Source organism: Stenella coeruleoalba, assembly GCF_951394435.1.
Source record: "Stenella coeruleoalba genome assembly, chromosome: 7".
Classification (NCBI taxonomy): domain Eukaryota; kingdom Metazoa; phylum Chordata; class Mammalia; order Artiodactyla; family Delphinidae; genus Stenella; species Stenella coeruleoalba.
In genome coordinates, this window is record NC_137153.1 from 68,871,989 (window position 1) to 68,896,196 (window position 24,208).

Consider the following 24,208-nt stretch of genomic DNA (forward strand, 5'->3'; position numbering starts at 1 on the left):
TCTCTGGATTTGAAGTTTTTAATAAAAAGAACTGGGCATACAGAAATCTGTGAGAATTGGAAAATGAGCACCCATTCTTTCCAAGCTAACCAAATATTTGCTGGCTCTTGGCAGCCATAGCCAGCCGTTTCCTCTGAAACGCTGAGAGGTTATAAGTAATGGGAGACTTCATTTTTCTCAGGCCATAGCTCTTATGAGAAGCTGGAGCTGCCTCTCAAAACCTGCAGCGTTCTCAGGGAGAGGAGAGTCAGTGTTTTATGTCCAAAGATTCCACTGAGATGTCTGGAGCAGAGTCAGGGGGCACTGACAGCGCTAACAGTCTGTGCCCTCTCCTCAGAGCAGGAGAAGGGGCTTAACACCCCAGCACCTTCTCTGGCCTCTGGTTTTCCGCAATGCCTAGCTCCCCAATTCCCAAACTTAAGGGTTTGTCAGCCCTGACAGTGCTGCCTGTCAGCCGCTCATGCTCATGATAGAGAATGAGACTCAATTCACATGGTCGTGAGTGTATCTCTCTCTGTATCTCTAGCTTGTGATAACATCGATAGTTTTAAAAGTACGGTTGTTCACGAGTCCTGCGGCGTTTTTTAAGTACTAGCATGGACTAAATCCTCTTCAGCGGGTCTCCCTGGTGGTTTTGTGTGCTTGGCTTTGTGTGTTGTGTATGGTTTGGATACTAAAGCTGCAGGGAACACAGTGTCTTGGGTGAAATAATCTGAACTTTATAAAGAGAAGTTTAACCAAGAGAAAGCTTAGAGAACATCCAGTCCAACTTCATCTTTTACAGAGGGGGAAATTGAGGTTGTTTCATTCATTTGTTCATTCATTCATTCTTTTAACATTTTTTGTGTAAAATACACAGACGTAGAAGTGGCTGTCATGCTCACATAGCTGACAACAGAAGATTCCAAGCATCATCTGCCCAAGAACATTGCCCGGGTGCTTATTCAAAATTCACACTCTAGAGCTTCTGTATGCAAACCCCAGAGTTACTGAGTTGGAATTTTTAGGGGTAAGATGGTTGCATCTGCATTCTTCAATAAACTCTCCAGGTGGCTGTCTATGGAAACTAACTTTGACCGCCCCCCCCGACCTTGATTTAGTGGAGGAGGCTGACCATTTAACAAGGCAACGTAGTTTAATAAGAGCTAACAAAGAGGGCCTTCCAATCCCTGCCTGGGGAGACAGAAGAGTGGGGTCAGTTCCCTGGGGGATGGGATGACTGCCTGAGTTAGTCCTAAAGGTCAAGTTAGTCTTCAAGAAGCAAAGAAGCAGGAGAAGGGTGTACCAGGCAGAAAATGGCACGTTTGCAGAGCTGCCAGGAAGGACAGTAACTCGCAGGCATCACCCAACAAGCTAGTTGGAGAGTTGGGGATTGTCCCGTCTCTGGGCAGTGAGTGATTTTTCTTCTCTGGCCCTGAGCCCCAGCCCTTCCTGTGTCAGCCCCACTGAGCTCAGGGTACTGTTTCCCAAACCAGCAGGGGATGGTATGTTACCAGTTACTCTGCAAAAAAAGGGTTCCACTTTCAAATTAGTTTGGGGAATGGTGGGTCAAAGTTGGGTTTTTTTTTCACGGGGTGGGGGGGGGTTGTCTTTTTGTTTTTTCTTTTCTGCGGGACCTCTCAGAGACTTTACTATGCTAAAGTGCATTGTGACTCTCCAAGAAAGAGTTAGAGGATGAAGTCTATTGACCATGGAACCCTTTTTTTCCAAAAAGTACCTTGTTAGCACTGTAGAAAACAATTTGGCAGGTTCTCAGAAAATTAAATATACAATTACCATATGATCCATTCCATCCTTATATACATACTCAAAAGAATTGAAAACTGGGACTGAAAACAGATACATGTACACCAATGCTCCTAGCAGCATTATTCACAGTAGCCAAAATGTAGAAACAATCTAAATGTCCATCAGCTGATGAATGGATAAGCAAAGTGTGGTCTATCCAACACTGAATGTACGGCCAGCCTTCTGTGTCCACAGGTTTGGAGCCAGCCAACTGTACTCTGCCATTTTATGTAATAGACTTGAGCCTCCACAGACTTTGGTATCCATGGAACCAATCCCCCGAGGATACTGAGGGACAACTGTACTTAATGTCGCTAAACTGTGCACTCAAAAATGGTTAAAATGGTAAATTTTTATGTTAGGTATATTTATGTTAGGTATATTTTACCACAATTTTTAAAAAAGTATAATGTAAACAGAGTGCGTAATAGGGTGCCTGACACCCAGAAGACAATTTTTAAAATAAGTGCCTTGTTAGGTAAGTGTTCCTTAGGACACAGTTTGGGAACGTGACTCCAGAGACAGGTGTCAACTGCAAACTGGCACTTGCCATCTACCTCTACAAGGATTACATCATGTGCTGCTGCAGCTGCTGACCTTCAACACCCCCTGAAAGGAGTTCAGGGTGGAGAGTGGAAATGAGGCACTCTGTGCTCTGGGGAAAACTGGCAGAACAGGTCTTCAGAGAGTTAGATATTCTCAGGAGCTGATTTTATGAGCCCAATTCTTGTATCTCCTCAAATCTACAAAAGCACTAAAATCCTTCATGGTGACGACTGCTCCTCGTGACTAGCAGAAACCTTCATGAGACTAGCAGAAACCTTCTGCAAAAATATGTGCTTGAAGACACAGAGAATGGACTTGAGGGTACGGGGAGGGGGAAGGGTAAGCTGGGATGAAGTGAGAGAGTGGCATGGATGTATATACACTACCAAATGTAAAATAGCTAGTGGGAAGCAGCCGCATAGCACAGGGAGATCAGCTCGGTGCTTTGTGACCTCCTAGAGGGGTGGGATAGGGAGGGTGGGAGGGAGATGCAAGAGGGAGGACATATGGGGATTATGTATATGTGTAGCTGATTCACTTTGTTATACAGCAGAAACTAACACACCATTGTAAAGCAATTATACCCCAATAAAGATGTTAAAAAAAAAAGAAAAAAAAAAGAAGTGCTTGATTGCATGTACTCCCCTTTCACCCAAAATCACATATATACTGACCATCCCCCCTACCTCTTTGGAGCAGTTTCTCAGAGCTGAGATGCTGTCTCCCGGGCTATAGTCCTCATTTTGCCCCAAATAAAACTTAACTCACAACTCTCATGTTATACATTTTTTTAAGTCGACACAGGTGAGTAGAGCCCTCGGGGTGGGTGTTGGCCCCCGACAGGTGGAAGTGGGTGCTGTGAATGGTACCAGCTGGCAGAGAAAGCGGAAGAGGACGAGAAGCAGAAGAAGACGTGGCCAGCTGGTTTGGAGCAACTGCAGAAGGTGGCTCTGAGCGCAGAGTACCGTGCCCGACATAAATTCTCAGGTAACTGAGGAAGGGAGAGAAAGGCAGACAGAAGGAAGGGGGTGGATGTCAGTGTAGCAGAAGGAAGAGGTGGTGAACTGGAGGGGAAAACGGGAGGCACTGGCATAGACCCCGCTGATCCCAATGTGTGCAAATGCAGAGATTTGGGTTTTGTTCATTCACCTAACCATTGTTTACTGAGCTCCATACCCCTCACTGTGTGCCTCTTACTGTTTTAGGTGCTGTGATAATGCAAGAAAGAAAACACAGCATCATCCCTGTCCTTATGTCATTGTATTCCAGTGGACTGGAGATTCAAATGGTTTGCTCTGGTTGTCTGTGAAGTATGAGGCTCTGGAAGGTCGTTGACGGTTGGGTTCTCCAGGAAGCAGATGCTGAGGCAGAGTTGGCAGTGGAAACGATTCTGAAGAAGTTTTGAAGAGTGACCCCAGTGAAAGGAAAGGGGCTGAAGCTGGATTGGGCATGAGGCACCATCAGACTGTGATGCTAACTGGACAGACGTTCTGCCAGAGACTGCTCTTACCCACTACAAGAGTGCCATGCTAGGTGAATAGCTAGGTCATTGTACCACCCCCTTGCTGAAGTCCATCCTGAGAAGGGTGTGTCTTGGCTATCACTGTCTTGGTCATTCATTGGCTGAGGTCCTTCCAGAGAGCCAGAAAGCTGAGAGGACACTGAAGAAGTTAATCGTGCCATCTAACCCCACACAATGTAGCGGAGGGTCTGAACAGCATAGCTCTGTTCCTGCCACAGAGGGTGTTAGGAAAAAGCATAGGTCCCCCATCATTTTGTTTCCCAGTTTGTAATAAATAGCGTATTGGGGACATACATTCACACACACTATTGAAAATGGTTTTCTGACTCAGCCCTTCCCCGGTAGCTCTAAAACACACACACACACACACACACACACACACACACAGTCACTGGGATTTCAGCATCTCAAGACTATTTTCTCTCAAGGCTAGCACACTCCTTCCTGGGAAAGAGTGGTGAGAAATTTTGAGGGAGATAAGGAAGTAGATGACCTATTGCTTTTTCTCTCATCCAGGAGGCATCAAGGACTGTCACAGGTTTGGTGTCAGGCAGACCTTGTTCTCTGTCACTTACAGCCTTTGCAGCAGCAGAAATAATTCCTCAGCTGCACTTCCCTGAGTCCATTTCTTATTCTTCCAGCAGGAGTAATCACGTTCATCTCACAGGCAGTGAGATCACGCAGATATCTGGCATAGTCCCAGTTACATGTAACGTACTTGCTAAAGAGTGACCACCATTTTTTAAAAATTACTGATCCTGCACCCAGAGTAGAATGATAATTTGTGAGGAGACCACAGAAAGGATTATAGTTCTGAGATGAGTGCATGGAAGCAGTAAGGAAATGAGCTAGTCTGGAGAGCAAGCAAATCATAAAATCACCCAGATGACATTGCCCACAGAAGTCTCTCTGTATCTAGAGCTCACAGCAACCTGTAGTACAAACAGACACCTCTTTGGCGTCTTCCTGGGACCATCAGGATAGATAGTACTGCCTTTGGAAGCAAACAAGAGGATCTTCTGTGCTGGGTCCTGTGCATCAAAGGCTCCCCTCTGACCATCCTCCAGCCATGCCCTGCCCCACAAAGTGAGGAGCTCATGTGACCAAAGGTATGTCTCCAGCCCAAACCCACTTTCCTTCCACTTCTAGACCCAGCCCAGGTACCTGTAAACTCCGAATTCCCAGTCCAAATGGTCCCACGCTGCTTCCAGGGCCGGCACAGTCTTCTCCCTCAAGCCCATCCTCCCAAGAGTGGATCAGGTCTTCAGTGTGTTCATCCCTGGGCCTGCGAGGTAGCCAGAGAGTGGCTGTTAGAGGGACTGTGGGTGAAACTAGACATGGAGACTGGGCTGTCCATAACTGAGCATAAAGCCTCCTCATGGCTGAAAACAGAACCAGCATTTTGGAGAGAAGAGGGGTGGGTTACAGGCTGGAGGCCGGACTGGCTTCCCTGGTACCACCAGGTTCTGGCCAAGAAATCCAAGGAGTCTCTGATCATTCTAAATCAAACCTGGCCTTCCAGGTCGTTATGAAAGTATATTTGTTAACAATTGTTTTAGCTTTCTTTGGAATTCTAAAATATTTAGATCTCTGAGTTTGTGGGCTTCCATTTGCAATCTTACCCTGGGGCCCTGTAAATGTTAGAGGTGGGCCTGGGGGAATGCTTAGAGCCTGGAGTCAGTAGGCCCCCAAAGTACCAGGAGAGAAGGTGTGCAGTGGAGTTTCGAAAGCCCGTGAAAACTCTTTAAGGAATGTCAGAGCATCAGGACTCAACAAATACCTAGACAGTTGCCAGACAGCAAATGGTGTACAGTGCAAACATTTGTTGTAGTCTGACGCTTTTAAAAACAAAATAAGGTGTTGTTATTTCTAATCCAAGAGCTTCCTGACTTGGCTGTGCTCTTCAGTCCACAGTGAACATCTCTAGACCATGTCCCCGTGTGGTCCATGGAACATCTGTACAGCTCAGTCCTTGTTGCTCATGACCCATTACACTGAAGAGTTGCTTCACAGGGTGCCCCTCACCCCTGTCTCCACATCTGCATGGCACATTAAGCTAACAGTCTCTCTGGGGTACTGGGGGGCACATCTGTGTAGCCCACCCACACAGCTGGGTCTTCCATCGTCAACTCCAAACCATCCCCTCCCTTCTCCCTAGCTTGTACCCTGTGCTCACTCCTGCTTAGTCTTTCAAAAGGCCAGATTCATGTCCACAGAAGGGTTTATGTCTGAGGCCTAGGGTTCATGATGGAACAGGTGCATTTGTGCTCCAGCCCCCCATGGATGCCTGAGTAATCCAGAGCTCCATTACGGAACACTATCCGGTCCAGGTGCCTTTGCTACTGCACAGGAACCAAGATGCAGCACCAGCAGCTTGTCCAAGGCCAGTAAGTGAGATGACCAGACCAGAAAGCCTGGGCTCTTCTGTTTATACTGTGGTCACTTTTCCTCTGCTCCCAGGCTTTCTAGAATCTTTGCCCTTATCAAAATCTGACTGGGCTGTGCTGAGCTATTAGTGGTCAGGCTTGCTCACTGCTCGTAGTAGAGGCAAAGCTGCTCTGGGAACTCATGGTCTCTTGTTCCATTCTTCTCTTTGCAATAGATCTCAGGCTGCCTGGCTGGGCTCTGACCATCAGACCTGAGATCAGTGCTTCCCCAGCCATGCCAGTTGCACCGTGATAGAGGCAGCATGGAGAGAGGTGAAGAGTACTGGTCTGGGCTCCTGAGACCGGGCTCCCTCTGGGTGATGATGGCCAAGTCACTTCTGACCAGAGCTTGAGCTCTAGCGTGAGATGGCCTCAGAATCCACTCCATCTTCACCACTTAAGCAAATTACTTGACTGCTCTGAACCTCAGATTCTTCATCTACACAATGAGGATGATAACCTGAGCCATGGGCTTCTTAGGGATTCATGTGCCCGTCACATGCTGGGCCCTTAGTAAATCTTGGTTTCCCTTCCCCAACTGTAAACTTCAAGGAGAGGAAGCAGATGATCTGTACAGCTCTGACATGCTTTCATGCTGTCACTTGGCTTCCTATTCCAGGATTTTTCCCAGGATCCATGATTGATTTCCTTCTGGGGTCGTTTCACACCTCAGCCCTGCGGTGTTCACTGGAAAATTTGCTATGAAATTGTGTTGTCCATCACCTTCCCAGGCCATGAAGGGCTCTGCAGCCAGAGTCATCCACCTGGCGGTTGGCTCTATTAATGATTCACCCAGAAGATGGATCCAGGAAGTGACCTATCACAAGGTCGCCTTCTGTGCTGCCTGAGAGAAGTTCCAGGAGAGCTCTGAAGTCAATGGGACATGCCATCCTGAGGCATGGGAACCACAGGGATCACGCAGGCAGGGGAGCCTCTACTCAGAGGCTGCAGCCCACAGAACAATACCAAGACTTCATTTCCTGGCCTGCCTTCCTCTGGGCTGCAATCTCAGGACAGGTGCAGAGAGCAGAGTACTGGGGGCTAAAGCCAAGCTGTCAGGTAAAAGAACAGCTCTGCACAGCCGGGTGGAACTTATATACTCTTTGTTTATAAGTAACAAAAGCCACGCTGAGTTGCTTAAGCAGTGAAGGGAAAGTTATTGAAAAGACATGGTAGAAAATAAGGAGATACCAGGAATGGAACTGAAATGCTAACCCAGCTCTCTCTCCCTCTCTCATCTTTCATCTCTACTCATTTTGGCCTGGCTGTTCTATTCTTCTGTCTCTGCAGACCTGCCTCATCTGCTTCTCTGATCCACACAACCGGCAAATGATGCCCATGCATCCTACATCTCAAGGTTTATGCTTTACCAGCATAAAGAAAGAGAGTCAATCAGTCAACCTTTCTCCACACATGGATAAATATAGATGTAGATGTAGATATAGACATATAGATGCGGATATGTATCCTATCAATCTGGATTTCAAATCCACAAAGAAGGCCTTCTGAGGTATCCATCCTGACTCAGGTACCCACCTCTGGTCTGATCAATTACTCCCGGAGTTTGGTAGTTTAGTTAACTGGACCGCACCGCCCCCCCACCCTCCAATGAGTGAGGGGACAATAAAGGGAGATCTCTGTGTTCCTGGCATAGGCTCTAAAAGTTATCCATGGCAGCCTAGCACTCTGAAAGCCAAAATCATGAATCTAATATCAAGAGGAGCCCAGTCGTTCCAGGATTACCGTATACTAGTAATAAGTGGGTAGCGACCCTTAGACAGCAGGATGCTTCTCCAAACCTGCCCCAGTTGACTACTGTCTGGCAGACCTGCTTCTTCCAATAGTTCCTCAGTATTTAATTCTCCCCTTCAGAGATAAGTAACGCTGCTTTAAGAGGAAAGAGTAGGGAGAGAGATTTTGAGAACAAGAAGAAATGAAATTTGTTGAGCAAATTTACTGGGCTGTTCACAGTCTGTATACATTACTTCTCGATCTAAATACAGCTGAGAACTGAGGTATCTTTGGGCTGAAGCAAGAAATGCGGGCTGCTGGCATGCCTGTCCTGGTTACTGCTGGTCTCCCTCAGTGGGGTTAGGAGTGGTTTGGCAATTGTCTTCCACTGATAAGGTAACATTTAAAAGAAAACAACAACAACAGAAACAAACAATAAAGGTGTGAGGGCTCATAGGCTTCCCTTCTCACTACAATTTGTGTGCAGGAATTCAAGTTTTCTTTATTCCACCAAGACAAATCAGGTACCCCTTTGACAAGTATCCCCTTCCTGCCCACTGACTTTATAAATGCTACTTAAAAGTTGATAACAGTTGTGTGTACGTGTGTGTGTGTGTGTGTGTGTGTGTGTGTGTGTGTTGGGGAGAGTCGGGGAGAAGTTTTAATGGGGAAAACATTTTTTATTGATTCTCAAAATGTGTGTGGTAAACATATGTGATAGGGGAGGATATGCAAGTAAGTACAATCTGGGGCACCTCTCTTAACTAAGATGCTTTATACACGGGAATGCACACACTGCAAGGGATTTCGTCAGGCATTTCCTGTGTACTTGAGGCCTGAGGCCCAGAGTTGAGAACCCCATGGGGATGTTGTGAAGTTTGAATGAGGTAACATAGTGATGGTCAAACTTTCTTTAAAATTTTTTTTGGAGTATAGTTGCTTTACAATGTTGTGTTAGTTTCTGCTGTACAGCAAAGTGAATCAGCTACACATATACACATATCCCCTCTTTTTTGGTTTTCCTTCCAATTTAGGTCATCACAGAGCATTGAGGAGAGTTTCCTGCGCTATACAGTAGGTTCTCACTAGTTATCTGTTTTATACATAGCAGTGTATATGTGTCAATGCCAATCTCCCAATTCATCCCACACCCCCCTTCCCCTCTTGGGTTATGTCCAAACTTTAATGTGCATTTAAATTAGTTGAGGATCTTGATAAAACACACATTCTGATTCAGTAGATTTGAGGAATGGCCTGAGATGCTGCATTTCTAATAAGCACCCACATGATGCTGGTGATGCTAATTGGGGACCACACATCGAGAACCACATGCAGAGACAAAGACCGGCACCTAAATCAGGAGTGGACGCTACCATATGGCCACATCCACACAGTCTATTCCCTTGCACACCCTGGCTGAGGTCATCACTTGCTACTTAGTAAGGAAAAAGTAAAATCTTAAATGCACCTGCTTTGTATTTCTTGCCACCTGCCTATTCCAGTTTTTCACACATTTATCTAGATGTTCAAAATTTTCTGAAATTTTAGTTAAAACTCCTTCAGCAATAGATTGCAAACCTCTACGTTTTTGCTTGAACATAACAGACTGTTTAGCAATTTGTTACAGATATGGATGTGCACATGTACAGAGATAGACATTTCTCCCTCAGAAAGGAAGATAAGTTCTACTTAAAGGGAAATTAGCCAATTTCTGACATATTGGGGGGATTATTTCTTCACATTTTCCAATATTCATGATACTTAATATCCTCCCATGCGATCTGGTTGATCCATCTCTGTGTTGTTTTCTTCCTGTTTTGCACAAAAAGTTGCCCGGTACCCACCAGGAATTATGAGACCAAAGCAAAGAGATAAGAAAGCTACAGTGGACCCATTCGAATGTTCACCCCCTCTCTGAAGTTTCCCCCCAACACAGTTGCCCTCCCCTCCCCTCGCTACCATTTCTGAAGAATAAATCCTTCTGTGTTGCCACAGGCTTTGGGGCATGCCCCGTATGAGGACCCATCGAAGCTTATTATAGTTATTTACTGATGTCTGCCCTATTCCACTATTTTGTAAGCCCCCCAGAGAGCTTATGACTTATGTATGCATCATTGTATTTTCTGAGCATAGCAGAGTGTTTGACACAGAAAAGGTCCTTAATAAACTTTGTTGAATTGAATTAAACTGAATTGCAGGTGAATGAAAAAATTACTTCCATGTTCTTTGGAGAAAGTGGAAATTATGGCTTCTGGAGTAAGAATGGGACACGGACAGATTTAGAATGCAGAGCTGTGAGAGATCACCCATGCAAAGGACTACAGATAGTTCAGTCTGGCTGGTGTGTACAATGTGAGTAGGTATCAGGAGAGAAAGGTAAGCAGGAAACAGATCCTCAGGGGCCATGGACCCCTATTAAATAGTTCAGAATATATTCTATGAGATCTGGAGAAATATTAAACTGTGTTAAGCCTGTAACATGATCTTTTTGGCTTGTAAACAGAACACTGGCAGCAAAATAAAGGATAGATTGGAGCAGACTGAGACTAGAGGCAGGGATTTAATGATCCAGACCCTGGTTCTTGGAGGTTGGAAGAATGATGTTCAATGGACCCAGGGTAGGGGTGCAAATGTGGCTGCATCTCTGGTAGCATCCTAGGGCTGCCCAAAGATGTTCAATAATTTTTCAGAATTTTGAGAACCCACTGTGTTACATTTGAAAAACAACAACAAAAAAGGGTCTCTCCTCCAGAGATATAAGAAATGTCTATTGCATTAAAAGCCCCATAAACTTATTTAAGATTCTGGGGCTGGCCATTCTGGCAGAATGAATTTCCCATCAGCCTACTTGATTTCACTTCCTGCCTTTCATGAAATATATGTATAGAGAAAGCATGATATTCCCCAGCGGGTTCTGCATTCATGTGCATCTGCTGTCCAATTTACAGCTTGCGAAGGAGGTGTTAATTAGCTGGCAGGAGCACCTGAACAGGGAGTACTGGGTTGGCTGAGGGGGTGGGAAGGTCTCTGGCATTTCCTTATTCACAGAGGCAGGAAAAAAAAGAAAGGAAACTCACATTGCTGTCCAAAATGGCAACCTCCAAGCCAAGGCAAGTAGCAGAATTATAGCAGGTACCTCTCTCTCTAAAAAGAGTCTATTTCTGGATTTGTGTGATTAATATCAAATGTTAATATGAATTTACTTTAAGTTTTACCTTCATATATGACTCTCTGAATTTTAAAGATCTCTCCCAGAAACATGGGTGAGTTTTTAGCTATTGAGTAGGATAAAATTAACATTGAAGAAGGGATAGAATGAATTCCCACAGGAGAAAAAGCAGAGAACCCGTCTTCCAAGAGAAAGGGCAGTGATCCAGAGTCAGGAGAGTCTAGGAGGTGGAGGGTAGAGAAGCGAAGTCTCAAATCCAGGTGGGGCCGAAAGGACTTTTCATTCGGGGTCAATTTAAAAAGTTGGCTGGGTTGAAGTAGGTGGTTCAAGGCAACCATTTGTTGGGAGGAGAATAAGGCTAAATAATGATCAACTCGAAATTTCTTCAATTTGTATGTCAACAGAACTCGCCAAATCTCTTAACTCAAAATAAACAAGCAGTCGATGAAACAAAAGGAAGACAGAGTAGTAACAGGATGTCGTCTGATAAAACATTTTCACTGTAGAGATGGCACAGCTGAGATTCAGAGAAGTAGAGTAACTTTCCCAAGGATATTGATGATGGAATCATAACTTGAACCTTGGGTTCCTGACTTTCCGCCCGCCTCTCTTTCCAATATACTCCACTGTTGTTTTAAACGTACTTGGGGCAGTACGCCTAATCTGATCCGGCACCGCAACTCTTAACAGCACTGAGATATTTCTACAATATTATTGCAGAATAGCAGGAGGGCCAGACAAAAAAGACATGACCAGAAAGAAGACATGGACACAGAAGGTATGAAACACCTAGTTATTTTGCCTCTAATGACCATCAAGAGGAAATCAATTTTTTTTTTTTTTTTTTTTTTGTGGTACGCGGGCCTCTCACTGCTGTGGCCTCTCCCGTTGCGGAGCACAGGCTCGGGACGCGCAGGCTCAGTGGCCATGGCTCACAGGCCCAGCTGCTCCGCGGCATGCGGGATCCTCCCAGACCGGGGCACGAACCCGTGTCCCCTGCATCGGCAGGCGGACTCTCAACCACTGCGCCACCAGGGAAGCCCGAGGAAATCAATTTTTAAAAGTTGGGCAAATATAAACTTGCAGTTAGTTAATAAATATTGCATGTACCAGTGTGGCAGAAGACATTGTATAAAAAATTCAGAGGTGCTCACATTACACATATAAAGAATACATGGAGACCACTTACTTTCTGCTTTGAAAAATATCACTGGAACTTCATAAGGTACAACTTGTTGTAAAGCAAAGCAAAAAGGAGAAAGCGGCATAAGTTGAGCTTTTGGCACACTCAGCAAGTACTCTTTAGGCTGCCGAGGTACAAGGCACCTGCACAAAGGGAAGAGAGACCCTTTATATCCGACCGCAGGATGGCTGCACCGGGTTCCCAGTGAAGCTGAGGTGTCCAAACTGAGGAAGACAGAGTCAAGGGAATTCAATGAGGAACACAAATGAGGGCAGGGCCTCTCTGGAAGATCACAGGGCTCCAAGCCCCGCTGCTTCCTTCAGCAAATCCTAATTAGCCCAGGAGAAGACAAAACACAATGTGTTTTCAGGACACGCCCCGGAGAGAGAGAAATTCTTGAGGTATGTAATTCGGCGCAATTAGCGAGGGCTGGAGGGGAGCGGATAGAATGTGGAACAGGCTTGATTGGGTAATAATTTCCCTGGGGAATTGTGGGAGGTGAGCCAGTGGGGCTTTTCTGAACTGACTTGCCGTGGACTCTGTGCTCTAAAGCTTGAGGACAGAGATGGGAAAATCAAAGGAGATTTTCCTACTCAAATGTACCAAATATTTCCTCTGAGAATTGCTTTAATCCCCCAGTTTCTAGGCCAGTATGACACGTAGTAGATTTTCAGTAATGTTCACTAATGAGAAACTAAAGTAAAATGAAATGGTGAAGGAAATTCATGCATATCCTGTCTGTCCTCACCCCCTATGGAAGTTTTGAGGGTGTTGGCAGAGAAGTAGAACAGGCTACTTTTAGTTATAATTCACTTGTCTTGTACTAGCCCCCTGTAAAACCCAGCAAAGGGTTACAGGGGAAAATTTCCACTGCTTGGAGATTCATTAGGCGTAATAAAACATAATGGGCCGCCTGTAGCCTATGTGGACAAGATCCAAGATCCGTTGCTTCCTAGCTAGGTGACCTTATGAAAGCTATTTGATCTTCTGAGTCTTGGTTTGCTCATCTGCAAAATGGACCTGACTTATCCAGGGTTGTTGTCAGGATTAATAAGATCATGGCCCCTACTGGCTCTAGTGAACAGCCCAAGACAGCAAGCCAATAAATCCATTTACACAAATGTGTGTTTTGGAATCAGCTTATCTTGGAGAGCTCACCAGGAAACTTCATTGCTCATAATTAGACGTTCTAAACCTGGGAGACGTATTAGGATTTTTTATAGCCAAGGTGGGTGTTTGGCAATGCCTGCTTTTAAAGATTGTCAAGTTAAAATTATATGGTGAGGCTCTGTGGTGTCAAATTTTGAGGCCATTCATCCGTTTATTGGAGGATTCCTGGTTTACTTTTTTCCATGCTTTATTTCCTGATTGTGGTAAAATATACATAACGAAATTTACCATTTTAACCATACTTAAGTGTGCAGACCTGTGGCATTCAGTGTATTCACCTTGTTGTATTCACCATCACCACCATCCATCTCCAGCACTTTTTCACATTCCCAAACTGATACTCTATACCCATTAAACGCTAACTCTCTGTTCTCCTCTTCCTCAGCCCCTGGCAACCGCCATTCTACTTTCTGTCTATGAATTTGACTACTCAAGGCATCTCATATAAAAGGAATTATATAACACTTGTCCTTTGTTGACTGGTTTATTTCACTTAATATAATGTCTTCAAGGTTCATCCATGTTGTGGTATATCTCAAATTTCCTTCCTTTTTAAAGGCTGAATAGTATTCCATTGTATGTATATACCACATTTTGTTTATCCATTCATCTATGGATGGACACTTGTGTTGCTTCTACCTTTTGGCTACAGTGAATAGTGCCGATGTGAACATGTGTATACACCTAATTTATTTTTTAAGAAGATTTGACCTTCTGCATAGGTACTGCCTTGATCTACCTCTGATAATAGCTGGGTTGGTTGTCCCTTCAAGCACGTTGCCTCCTCAGATTTTTAACATCTCACAAAAAAATGTCAGCCCTCACCGCAGTTCTGTTAGCTGTTGAAACATATAAGTTTATAATTAACCTCCAAACACTGAATAGCTGCATTCCAGGTACTTGTCAGAAAGTATAATCTGAAATTTAATGTGGCTCAGTATCCTTCCAAAGATCAGTTGAAAGACATACCTTATGAAATGAGAACTGCCTGAAGCTTTACTCTTTCAAATCTATCCCTAAATTAAGCCAGACCCCATCCCAATAACTGGGATGTGTTTCTTTATCGTACACAGAAGTGATCTCACTGAATTATGCTTTGGTGAAAGGGCTAGATTTAGCTTCAGTTTTTCTCGTCTGCAGTTTTATGAACCTGTATTGTATTTAGTGCATAGATAACGTGCAGGATGTTGTTTACTTTTTCATACTGTTTCCTCTTTAGGCGGATCCATGGGAGAAATTATTCTTTGGTGTCAGCATGAACCATGGCTTCCTGGAGCTACTGGTTTATGTTTTTTTCCTGTGGGCACAGAACTGTGTAACAAATTGTGTTCCTATCATCACTTTGGCTACTAGGAAGCTTAGATTCAAATGTGCTCCCACCTAAACCAAAGGCATGAAATGCGTAACATGAATTTTGTGTATTGAAGTCACCTCTTGCTGTGTCCTATTCTTAAATAATTTTCTCTTTGCCATGATTTTCTCCCTTATTGCCATTGTGTGTTTGTGTAAATCACCAACAGGGAGAGACAGACAGAGAGAGACAGAGAAAGAGACAGAGTGGGACAAAGAGAGAGGGAGGAAGGGACAGCAAGGAAAAGAGAGGCTATGTTTTAAAATAAGAATGTATCATTCAAAATTCTTGGCTGCAAACAAAGAAACCAATTCCAATTAGCTTCACCATAAATTAATTAGTTAATTTAAAAGGGAATTCACAGAAAGACTAGCAGCTGAGCTCACAAAATCATTGGAAAGGTGGAGAATGGGGCTGAAAAAATAGGCAGCATCCCAGAACCCTTGGGCAGTGGGCACTGCAGGGCGCTCTGTACTGGAAGAGGAGGGTAAGACGTGAAGTAAGAGAAAGTTTTCTCTTTATAACCCCAAACCCCATATGGCAACAACCTCAAACATGTACATCTGACAAGTCCATCTCTTCCTGGCTACCTCTTTAGTACGTGGTCCTACTTCTTCTGACCCTAACATAGCACTCACTTGTCTGAACTTGGCTTCCAACTCTGTTAAACGAAAGCCCTGTAGTGACTAGAACCATACTGCTCAGACTGCAGTCCACTGACTACCTGTTGCTCTCTGAGCGTATCCACACTTCCCCACACCCCAAAAAAACACACACATTGATGTCAAGTGGCTCATAAAACAGTCTTCAACTCTACAAAAGGCTGTCCTTTAGAAGAGTTCAGGTAAATACAAATTCCTCCATCCTACTATACATCAAAATCTTCACCTCCTCATTCAGTGCACTGGAAATTCCACTCTGCCAGAAATGTCTAAAAAGTTTCAGATGTACCCAGGGTCCAGCATTAGCATATCTAAAGCTCTTGACCCTCCCCCCCCTTTTTTTTTCTCCACAATCCCAGAGAAAGTATATTATCACAATGAGGCATTCTATGTGGAACCAGAACGAGGGCTGTGTCAGCCCTGTTCACAAGAGGAAGTTTCCTGACCAGACAGCTGGAAGATTCATCCCCTTTTGTACACAAATACCCAATATTCTCTTCATGTGGTGGGGATGTCTGCATTAAATCTGCACAGTTCTACTGCCATGTTCACCAAGTAAACTTCGAATTAAAACTCGAAATATGGTTAAAACTTTTTTTTAAACTTTTTTTCCCACGTAGCGTTTCATATGAGGGAAGGATACAATGACATGAATATCTGGGTGGCCTCCTTGCCTTGCTGTAGGTAAACACACTGGCAGAGGGGCAAGAAACCCTTTTGTGAGTTTGTGAGCCTAGTCTGTGTGGGATAATCCCCCTGGGTCCCTTTAACTGTGATCACCCTGAGGTGGTCACTTTTCTAGATCTATAAAGCATCACACCATGATGCCCAAGGCCCATTCATCCACTTACTCCTACCCTGTGAGGCCCTGTAGACACAGCTGACAGGATTCTTGAATAATAACAATGCTTACCATTTATCGAGCACTTATAATATAACAGGCACTATTCTTCTACATACCCTTTTGTAAAAAAGAAAATTAACTAATTTAATCCTCACAGCATCCCTATGAGGTTGGTACTGTAATTATCATCATTTTACAGATGAGAAAACTGAGACACAGAGAAGTTAGAAACTTGCCCTAGTGGTAGAGTCAGGGTTCAATCCCAGGCAGTCAGGCTCCTTGAGTTTACACTCTAGAATGTTATGCTATAGTGTCCCCAGGGATTGATGACATTTACATCTTTACAACTGTTATATTTTGGACAGATTACAGGTAGCACATCTGGAAATTGTTCATCTGAAGTCATTGGATAGAAGCTCTGTCTAGTGGCTTAGAATTGCTTTGATATTGGAAAGCAAAGCAAAACAAAATGGGACGGAAAAAACCCCAAGTGTGATATATGCCAGGTTGTTCTGTAAACTGCCCCAAAGTCATGTCTTTAGCATGGGAACTGACAAAGGAGACTTAGCCAAAAATTCACATGGGTGTTGAAGGATCTTTCCAGGGGAAACTGTCCTCCTTCATTGCCTGAAGTGATCTTTCTAGATTTCTGCCTCTGTAAGCACAGCTCCTTAATGCGGGTGATTTGTGACATCTGCACTCACAGTCATCACAAGTACGGTGGGGAGTTTGGAGAGTGAGCTGCTAACGTCAAGCCTCAAACAAAGGGAAAGATGACAATATGGTGGACCCTTTAGCCAGGGTGTCCTTCCTGTCGAGTAGGTGTCTGATCAGGCCACCCAAGATGGCTGTTCTCCTGCTCTCTGGACATCCCCTGCTCGATCAGTCCCTGCCTGACCTATACCCTACTCACCTAACTGACCTTCCCGCTTAATCATAGAGCCTAATCAAAATGCCCATGTGCTTGCCTCCAGCCCCAGCTAATTATTGTTCTAATTAGAACTTCTCCACTATGCTGGCTGATCAAAGGGGCGGTGAGGGACGTGCCCCTCTGCTAGTTTCCCTGGTAACCAACAAGACAGCCTGAAGTCAATTCCTCCTGTAACTGGTAACCTCCCCTCCCCGAGTCGTGAAGGCTGCCGCCATGTTCTGCCCGCTGCCGTCTGCCGTCTGCTCTCTGTGGGATGTCGCTCCAGGACCTCGCTTCAGACATGTAAGCTCCCCCATCCATTAGACCACTGATGTCTCTGTCACCGACTCTGGGCTCTTTCTTCCATCTCGAGGCTGGGCAAGTACAGGGCTTACAGGCCTGTGGGGTGCAGCCCAACAGTAGGAGTCAGGCATTCTGACTTGCTAAGGAGCAATGTTGCTTCCTTTGACTTTCTCTAGACACATCAACAGGACTTACAGCACAAACTGGAGCTGGTTCATAGTAGCCATTCTTTCTTTGCTCTTTTATAGCAAAAGCCTGAGCATTTCAGGGTTAGAGCATGAGGGATTCCCACCACCACAACTCCACAGCTAAGGCCCAGGCCATACACCAATCAGGGGGAAGCCTGGGTTGGGATGTTCCCATCAATACTGAAGCCATTTCTTCTGAGGAGGACTTGCCAAAAGCCAAACATTTGATTAGAGATTCTCCTCTAGAGTCGTCCAGGGTCAACTCTTTGCCTACGCTGCCTGAGAAACCACCAAATCCAAATCTAGTCTTCCCCACTAAGCTTTACTGCCTCTCTTTCAGTGTTTGTACATTTAACTGTACCATCTGTGGTCATGGAATATAGGATTCCTATAGCTAGAAACAATTTTCATCAACAATAAATTGTGGTAGGAATATTTACCATTAAAAAGAAAAATTCCAGGCTTCCCTGGTGGCGCGGTGGTTGAGAGTCCGCCTGCCGATGCAGGGGACATGGGTTCGTGCCCCGGCCCGGGGAAGATCCCACATGCTGCGGAGCGGCTGGGCCCGTGAGCCATGGCCGCTGGGCCTGCGCGTCCGGAGCCTGTGCTCTGAAACGGGAGAGGCCACAACAGTGAGAGACCCGCATACCGCAAAAAAAAAAAAAAAGAAAAGAAAAATTCCACATCATAACTTGCAGCTTCCTGCCTGAGCAGCTGTGCCTGAGAATAAAACCTGGCCCTGCCCCCAGCCTGGTCCCAGTCCCTGCCTTCCAGCCTCCTCTCGCCCAGTCTCCAGTGGGGGTCCAGCGTCTGTAACACATGGCACTGGTCCTGATCCCTCTGCCTGATCTCCTAATCTGGGACCAACCACTGACTCTTCTGCTGCTTGGAACGCTCTCATTATTCCATGACTTCAGCTGCAGGTAGACCCTCTGGCCCCAGTGGCTGAGGACCCAGCCTCTCATGGAATGCTGAGCTCCCTGCCTTTTCCCTCTCCCACTGACCGTACTCTTTGAGTGACTCATTGATTTTCGTTTCAGTATCTCTGTCCTAGAGGCAAAAAAGCCCTTAAGTAACATGGACAATCTCCCCATCTCCCCCCTTCCATCCTCTAAACAGCTGAGACCCTTGCCTTTATGGCTGGTTTAGCAACTAATCAGTTGGCTCAATTAAAAATGCATTTGTCACATGTTCTGTTGCTTACAAAATAATACATAGTTACTGTAAAAAATTTTAAATTTGCAAAAAATATATAATAGAAAAAGTGAAGGTTCTCATTCACATCCCCTTGAGACAACGACTGTTAACAGTTTGGTAGACATGGGGATATGTGTGTGTGTGTGTGTGTGTGTGTGTGTCTGTGTCTGTGTGTATGTATTTTAGTGTCTTAGAACTGTATTGGAGTTCTATACATATTGTTTTGAAACTTTTTTTCTACTTAATATATCCTGAATGTCTCTTCTTATCAGCACATAAAATCTACCTCATTTTTTAAAACGTTACATAGTGTTCCATTGTATAAATGTAGCACAATTTATTCACAAATACTTAATGATGGACATCTGGTTTATTTTCAATTAATTTGTCCTGACAATGCACAAAGAACATGCTTGGACACTAATCTTTGCTTGCTTGTATATTTCTGTAGAGCTTAGATTTGGGATGTGGCAAGGCAACTCTGAGCCTCAGTTGCTCTTTCGGTAAAATGAGGATAACTGCAGGAGGCTGTGAGAATTAGATGAGATCGTTAACACTGAGGTGGACATGTGTAATTCACTCTAGCTCCTTTGTATCTAAAGCTCTATCTGAGTCAGGAATTCTCCAATTATTGAGTCTTGGTTGAGGATACTTTCTTCCATTAGAAATACCCAAAATGCCACATACTCACCTTCCCAGAGACCTTAGCAGCCAGGTAAAATCATCTGACCTAGTCTCCACCAATCAGATGATTCACAGTACACTGACTTGGGAGTCAGTGACACAACAGCCAAGGTTGGGTAGCACACTTTCTCTCTTTCATGGCCATGGTAGTTGATGATGAAAACAAGGTCAAGTTCTCATCAGAGAAACAGCAACAGTGCAAACTGTTTTTTCCCCTGCCTCAGTGTTTCTCATTGGCTGTCCATCAGAATATATTGGGGAGCTTTAAAAAATACTGATGCCTAGATCCCAGCCCCAAAGATTCTGATGTAATGGATCTGGAGGAAATCTTGGACACTGCGATTTTTTAAACAGCTTTATTGACATCTAATTTATATAGCATAAAATTTACCCATTATAATTATAAATTCAATTATTTAAAAATATATATTTGTAGCATTGTGCAGCCATTACCATAACGTAGTTTTAGAACATTTCCATCATCCCCCAAATTTCCCTCCTACCAGTTTGCAGTCAACGCTTGCTGCTTTTCTGGCCTCAGACAACCACTAATCTACTTTCTATCTCCATCCATTTGTCTTTTGTGGGCATCCATGTAAACAGGATTAGACCATGTGCAGTCTTTTGCCTCTGGCTTCTTTAACTTCTCATAATATTGTTGAGGTTCATCTGTGTTGTAGCATGTTCCTTTTTATCGATGAACAGTATCCCACTCTATAAACACTCCACATTTTGTTTATTCAGCAGTTGATGGACATTTGGGTTGTTTCCAGTTTGGGGCTATTATGAATAATGTTAGTGTGAACACTTGTGTGTATGCCTTTGTGTAGAAATATGTTTACATTTCTCCTAGGTATGTTTCTAGGAGCCGGACTGCTGACTTATATGGTAAGTTTATGTTTAACTTTTTAAGGAACTGCCAGACTCTATTCCAATGTGCACCATTTTACAGTTCTACCAGCGATGATTAGGGGTTTCATTTTGCTAACACTTAGTATTGTCAGTGTTTTTAATTGTTAATTTGTATTTCCATAATGACGAATGATATTGAATATCTTTTCAAGTGCTTATTAGCCATGTGTATATTTTCTTTGGTGAAATGTCTATTCAAAGTTTTTGCCCATTGTTTTCATCAGATTGTCTTATTAGTAGCTTGTAAGTGTTCTTTATATATTCTAGAAACAAGAATTCTATCAGAATGTGATTTATGAATATTTTCTCCCAGTTGTTGACTTACCTTTTTATTTTCTTATTGGTGTTGTTTGAAACGCAAATGCTTTTAATTCTGATGATGTACAAGATATCAGTTTTTCATTTTACAGATTGTGCTTTTGTGTCATATCTAAGAACTCTTTGGTCAACCCAAGGTTATGTAGGCTTTCTCCTATGTTGTGTCTAGAAGTCTTACGGTTTTAGCTCTTGCATTTAGGTCTATGATCCATTTTGAGTTGTTTTTTATCTATGTTGTGAGGTTTTGCATATTTTGATATTAATTGTTCAAGTACCATTTGTTACAGAGACTATCCATTCTTCATTGAATTGTCTTGGCATATTTGTTGAATGGGCACTGGAATTTTAAGTGCCCATGGTGCAAAGTTGAGATCCAAGCTGCCTGAAGGGGCTAGCATCTAGCATTGCTAGGTCTCCTCTGTCTTTCCACATTAGAGAAAGATCTTGATATGTTCTAGAATCTAGAACACTCTCCTAGCCTGATGAGAATCTTTGTGATTTTTCCTTGGATTTTTTGCAAATGCTGTCACCATCTACCTGAACAGATTATACAGAAGTGATCTTCAGTAACTACAACCTACACTTATAAAGCTGTTCTATTATATCCTGCATGAGTCACAACTAGGTCTGCTTTTCCCATTAGACTGTGAGCTGTTCAAAGGCAAGGACTGTGTTTTAATAATGAAAACAATATTAACAGCTACCATTTTGAGCATTTGTTCCAGTGCTGTGCTCAGTACCTTATAGATTTATCTCATATAATCATCATTTTCCAAGACTTCTGAGAGATGTTTCACAGAAGTTAAGTAACTTATCCAAGGTCACACAACCAATAAATGGCCGAGCCAGGATTCATACCATGGAGAATCTGTGTATAAAACCACAAAAAATAATCAAGCAAATATTTCTAGATAGCCCAGTCCTTCTCAGGAAATGGCTCCAAGTTCTCCAACCCGTTGCAGACCAATAACATTATTGTAGCATGAAAAATGTATATGTAATCAACAGGGATGAGAAGCTGAGGCTGGCAGAGACTTTGGGCTTGGGTGGGTTAGGACTTTCCATATAGAGGTGCCACTAATAGGTTTTGTTTTTCTCTTCTGTTCTGATGACAATTTGGAATTTTTACCCCACTGCGAGAGTGATGGTTCGTTTCACGTTTTACATGGCTGGTTTATTGTGCTCTTGATAATTTTTCCCCTACTGCTGACAATTGTGAGCATTGATCTTTTCTCTGGAGTGACAGGATATTACACTGAGACTTTGGGGAGGTTCGTGTTGCCTCTCACCAGCTATCCACAAACGCATGATGCTTGGTCTGTATTCCTCTATCACTACTCTCAGAGCCTCTTCATGGCGAAAGATGATGCCTGTGCTATCCCTGACACTCCTACTCAGAGCACATTTGCACAGGTGAGGCTGATGAGCTGGTCAAGCCGTGGGCGGGCCATAGCTGTGGGTGGATCTGGCCTTCTAGACTGTGCCTATCAAAAACCAGGGCAGGGCTCAGCCCACCTCTTGACTTGGCTACTCGGGGTTTCACGTGGAAGAATGGAAGAAGCACTACTCGGGTCATCAAGAAGTCTGTGTCTCACCCTAAGCCTGCCACTCTCTAGCTGTGTTACTTTGATCAGACCACTTACTCTCTCTATAAGCTTTAGTTTCTGTGTGTGAAATTGGGACTAGCTCTGTATTTCCCAGTTGTTGACCTATGTATTGCAAACCTGTAATACTCTCCAGTTAAATTGGGCTTAGTAGTCAATTCATTTGGGGAGTCTTCTTTGGGAATTCGTCTGTCCTCCTGGAAATCTCCTACACCTCCTTCAAAGCCCTCCCCTAAACTTGGATTCCTCATGAAGCTCACCCTGGTCATCCTCCCCAATGGAATTCATCCCTTTCTCTCTCCTTCTCCTACACTACTTTCCAAATTCTTCTACCGTAGTCCTCATTCCATAGTGCCCAGTTTATTTTCACATGTCTATCCATCAACTACCTGAACTCTGAAGGCAAAGATCTTGCCCCCACTCATCTTTGTGATACCCAAGACCTAACACAGATATGACACTTACGTAGTAGGTACAACATAAATGTTGACATGTATAACTAATAACTGTTATAATTGGCGATCTTGGGATGTGTTTACACTTAGCTGTGCACCTGTAACCATTTGTGTTGGTCATCCACACACCTTCCTTCCTTCTCTTCCTTGGGAAACAGCTTCTCCCCAACTCCAGTTCTATAATCCTGGTGGGGCTGCCTGTCACAGGACTTGGCCCCTCGCTCACAGGAATAGCCATGATGTGACCCAGCCTGACCTACTCTTTCACTTTGGCAGGTGTGTGACCTACACTGGGCCCATTGTGGTTCTTCTCTGAGATTTATATCATTGCTGTTCGTGGGTCCTTTACCAGATTTTGTTTTTAGGTTAATTAATACTTTTAAACCACCTCTGCATGGAGCCGCACATTGACGACGGTTAACCAAATTAATGTGACAGCACGGGAGCACCAAAATTCAAGAAGAGGGCTGTAACAGTGATGTTTACACATCCACAACGTTATGTGCACAGATAAGTGTGACTCTGACTCTTTTGTGTGACTAATCTTGTAAGGACCTTTTCCGTCACATTCTACTTGATCCCTCTGTGGTGTCTGATGCCTCCTCCTTGAAACTCTATCCTGCTCTGGTTTCTGTGACACAGCTCTCCCAGGTCACCCCTCTCTCATCTCCTTTGTGGACTCCTTTTTCTCTGGGCTGTGTCCTCAAGTGGAGAGGGAGAGAGTGTGTCTTGTATTTCGGGTTACAGAAGCAGGAGGACATGAATTAGAAGCTGTTGGTGGCCGTCTTCCATCATCTGTGAAAATCTGTTTCCAGCAGGAGAGAATGAAGCCAGGCAGAACTGTGTGGAGTGGAGATGAGAGAGAGGATGGGGGAGAAGGTGTCCGAGTGGCCCCTGACAGTAGCAAATCCTTTAAGTCCAGCAGTTTCTCTCCCTCTGATTCTGTTAACCTCCAGGGTCTTTTTAACATACCCCCTTAATACTTAAGTGAGTTTGAGTTCCCATTACTTAACAGCCCAACTTTACTAAAACACAACCACAACCCATCCTTTAGATTATATCATTCTAGGAACATGATTACTGTACTGGCTTAGCAAAATGAAATAAAGACAAAGTCTAGGTCCCAAACAGGAAGGCAAGATTCCAGGGCCAGAAATGGTTTCTCCAGACTACAACTCAGGAAACTTGCACATTTTGTAATAATTTTTTCTTCCTGAGTAGACTTTTAAAAATCAGTCTACCCCC

General features: G+C 44.0%; 1 long non-coding RNA gene across 1 annotated transcript in view; it reads left to right on the top strand.

Moving 5' to 3' along the window:
- Positions 1-17,539: 17,539 nt before the first annotated feature.
- Positions 17,540-24,208, top strand: part of LOC307188409 — a 65,807-nt gene continuing 59,138 nt past the window's right edge. Inside the window, exons 1-2 of the long non-coding RNA XR_013828928.1 lie at positions 17,540-17,605; positions 20,528-20,562. This is a non-coding gene — a long non-coding RNA (uncharacterized lncRNA). The remainder of the gene's footprint in view (positions 17,606-20,527; positions 20,563-24,208) is intronic.